This window comes from Trachemys scripta, chromosome 20, assembly GCF_013100865.1.
Source record: "Trachemys scripta elegans isolate TJP31775 chromosome 20, CAS_Tse_1.0, whole genome shotgun sequence".
Taxonomy (NCBI): Eukaryota; Metazoa; Chordata; order Testudines; family Emydidae; genus Trachemys; species Trachemys scripta.
Genome location: NC_048317.1, coordinates 8,555,184 through 8,559,617, shown reverse-complemented (window position 1 = coordinate 8,559,617; position 4,434 = coordinate 8,555,184).

Here is a 4,434-nt window from a genome sequence, read left to right as displayed (position 1 = left end):
AATGTGGGGAAGGTACTGGGGAGCTGGTCACGTTAGCGAGGGCAGAGCCCTGGCTGGACTGATGGATGAAGCTGGGACAAGCTGAAGTTACAGCAGCTCCCTCCCTCCCCGAAGGGCTGTGGGGGTCCCCGTGTTGAGCCTGGGTCAGTGCTGAACACTGTTATCACGAAAGACGGGGTACCCTGAGCTTGCAAACCCTTCTAAATAATTCTAATGTACTCACCGCAGTGTTGGTGCAGTCTTTGGGACTCTACCACAGCGTGTGTACAGACACACAGGGAGCTTTCTAGGCCCCTACCATATTCTGTGTATGCATAAACACCCCCCTCCCATATTCTGTGTTCATGTACACACACAGGTTTCTCTCTCCCTCTAACCTGCTAATCCATTCTGACTTCTCCCCAGTTTCATTGTTTGTTTATTTTTGTATTTTTATTACAGTACCATCTGGAGGCCTCCACTAAAAACAGGTCACCGTTGCCCTAGGTGCTCTACACACATTGTGAGAGTCAGTCCCTGCCCCTAGGAACTTTAGGGCTGTCAATTAATCGTAGTTAAGCCATGTGATTAACTAAAAAAAATAAATTGTGATTTAAAAAAATAATTGCGATTAATCAGAGTTTTAGTCATACTATTAAACAATAGAATACCAATTGAAATTTATTAAACATGTTGATGTATTTCTATATTTTCATATATATTGTAACCTGTGTTGTAATTGAAATCAAAGTGTATATTATTTTTATTACAAATATTTGCACAGTAAAAATGATAAAGAAATAGTATTTTTCAGTTCACCTCATACAAGTACTGTAGTGCAATCTCTTTGTGGTGAAAGTGAAATTTACAAATGTAGATTTTTTTTGTTACATAACTGCACTCAAAAACAAAACAATGTAAAACTTCAGAGCCTACAAGTCCACTCAGTGCTACTTCTTGTTAGCCAATTGCTAAGACAAACAAGTTTGTTTACATTTACAGGAGATAATTCTGCCCTCTTCTTATTTACAGTGTCACCAGAAAGTGAGAACAGGTATTTGCATGTCACTTTTGTAGCTGGCATAGCATGGTATTTATGTGCCAGATATGCTAAACATTCGTACACCGCGTCATGCTTCGGCCACCATTCCAGAGGACACACTTCCATGCTGATGACGCTCGTGAAAAAAATAATGTTTTAATTAAATGTGAGACTGAACTCCTTGGGGGAGAATTGTATGTCCCCTGCTCTGTTTTACCTGCATTCTGCCATATTTTCATGTTGTAGTAGTCTCAGATGATGACCCAGCACATGTTCATTTTAAGAACACTTTTGCTGCAGATTTCACAAAACGCGAAGAAGGTACCAATGTGAGATTTCTAAAGATATCTTCAGCACTTGACCCAAGGTTTAAGAATCTGAAGTGCCTTCCAAAATCTGGGTGGGATGAGGTACGGAGCATGGTTTCAGAAGTCTTAAAAGAGCAACACTCCAACGTGGAAACTACAGAACCCAAACCACCAAAAAGATCAACCTTCTGCTGGTGGCATCTGACTCAGATAATGAAAATGAACATGCGTCGGTCCATACTGCTTTGGATTGTTACTGAGCAGAACCCATCATCAGCATTGATGCATGTCCCCTGGAATGGTGGTTGAAGCACAAAGGGACGTATGAATCTTTAGTGCATCTGGCACATAAATATCTTAAGACGCCGGCTACAACAGTGCCATGCGAACGCCTGTTCTCACTTTCAGGTGACTTTGGAAATAAGAAGCAGGCAGTGTTATCTCCTGCAAATGTAAAGAAACTTGTTTATCTGAGTGATTGGCTGAACAAGAAGTAGGACTGAGTGGACTTGCAGGCTCTAAAATTTTAGTTTTATTTTTGAATGCAGTTATTTTTTTACATAATTCTACATTTGTAAGTTCAACTTTCATGATAAAGAGATTGCACCACAGTACTTGTATTAGGTGAATTGAAAAATACTATTTCTTTTGTTTTTTTACAGTGCAAATACTTGTAATCAAAAATAAATATAAAATGAGCACTGTACACTTTGTTTTCTGTGTTGTAATTGAAATCAATATTTGAAAATATAGAAAAATCAAAAAATATTTAAATAAATGGTATTCTATTAACAGTACGATTCATCGCACAATTAATCATGATTAATTTATTTAATCGCTTGGCGGCCCTAATTTATATCAGAAATTTCCTTCTTCCATTACATTCTCTTTGAAATTACAATTCAAATCTCAAGAAGCAGTCTACTACAAAAGTTTTCAGAATTTCTAAAAAGTAGTGTTATGTTAAAAGAAAAACATTTTCCTCTGTTGCATGTGTAACAGTTAATCTACATGTTAGCTGGAAATGGACAAAACTGTAAAAGAATGATATGAAATGGGGTTCCACAATGTTTATATGACATGTTGCTAGCATTTTATTAATTATGATGTTCATTCATACTAACACAGCTAAAAGTTCAAAATAAAATTTTCATTTTGTCCCCTCACTCACATTTTTTAGGTAGGGTTTGGGAACAAATGGCAGAATAAGAGAGGGACCTGCAGGAATTCATATTCCTTCTATCAAAGTAAAAACAATTAATCCGATGATGAGATTTGTTGCCTAACCCCTGGCTGCCCAAACTTTGTGTTATATTTGATTATGGTTACCTAAGTTTATATCCAAACCAAGTACATACAAACATTTGCCTGTACTTTTATCTTCCATGAGAGGCAAATAAAAATTGCTGTTTGATTTCACCAATGCTAAAAAACCTTTTGTTGATCATTTTTTTCCTCACTTTGCAGCTATAGGGAGAATTTCCATAGCAGGCCAGAATTTCAATTTCATGTGCTGTACTTACCCTGATTTAAATGCTTTCTTCTAAAGTTTACCTATGGCTAAGGAAGGGCAGAAAAGAACGTTAGTCTGATCTCCCCTACTAGCTTTCCTATTTATATCTGTTCAAAGAAAGGCTTTCCTGTGATGGGTGGAAGGAAGATAAGCAAAGCATTCTCAGAAAGGCATTCTTAATTTCACTTCTGTAGGCAAGGAATTCTGCTATTTAAATGCTGCAGCAACAGAGGCAATATGTAGTTATCCTTTATTATCATAGCCTTTATCACTGAGATCAAATGCAGTATCAATTTAGTATATGATACTTCCTCTCTTAGTGCCAATAATATATTCTGTTCTTATATAGGGACTGTAATAGTTCTTTTCTAGCTCCATCAATTGATTCTGCAGGGGCATATTTATATTGTTCCTTTGATCCTAAAACACAAGTTGATTGCAATCTCTATAATACAAATAATTTCACCTAATGATGAAATGCAGCCTCTTCAGAATGCAATGCAGTAACTGTTTTAACGATGTACTACAGCAAAATTCTACTGAACAATGGAAGATTCTGTTTCCAGTTGAAACTGTGTGGGAAATGTTGCCAATGCCCTTTTAATATATGTTTTAATATTTTCACTTTCATAGTTTATAAATATAATATGTAGTGACTCCTGTCAAAAGCCTTTTCAACACCAGGACATATGGCTTCTAGTGCTTTTTCCACTGGTACGTGGGTCCCCAGTGTATACATTTAATTAAGAGTATTCTCAGGGTTATCTTCTACTTATCCCTCTGGAATATGGGCCCCATATGGTCAGTATCAATTAGGCTGGCAAGCATTCAATTAAGATGTATTCTAAATTTATAATCTCTTTCATAAAGGCAGTGACAGGAAATGCTGATACATTTTCAAGTCCCTCTGGACTTGAAAGCAAAGATATATTCCACAAAGACGGCATCTCCAGTCATCACAGCAGGGTAATGGATGAGTACCATCTCAGAGAGAAGAGTGCCATTTCCTTAATCCCAGCATTGCCAATCCCAAACACTCAAAAAATCATGAGCCAGACTCTCAAAATCATGAGATTTTAAAAAATAAAGGGTCAAGAACCAGAAACTAAATAGAACTCTACAGTACACCAGAGTCACATTTTCAAGCTTTTCTCTGAAATCACAAGGGCTACATTTAAAAAAAAAAAAAAAAAAAACTAACTTTCTTATGTAATTACATGAATCCAGGAGATGGGTCTTTCCAGCTAAATAATTCCAACCAACACCAAATATTGTGACACTTGGCAACACTGCAATTCCCAACTCAGTCTCAGTGCAGTGCCATGGATTTTTTTCCTTAAGTCACCCATCCAAAAGTAGACTCTCTCTCTGAATGTATGTATCATTCATTGCTTATAATGCTCCACTGTCATGACGTCTCTCTTAATATGAACAGAATACAATCAATTATAATTGTTATTTTATTGGTCAAGAAAGAGTTCCATATATTTTACCAGAACCTTTTATTAAGTCTCATTTTTGAAGAGCTTACCTAAAGGACACTTAAATAAACATGCAACATTGCTTATGAAAAATTAAGTTATTATAGTTCA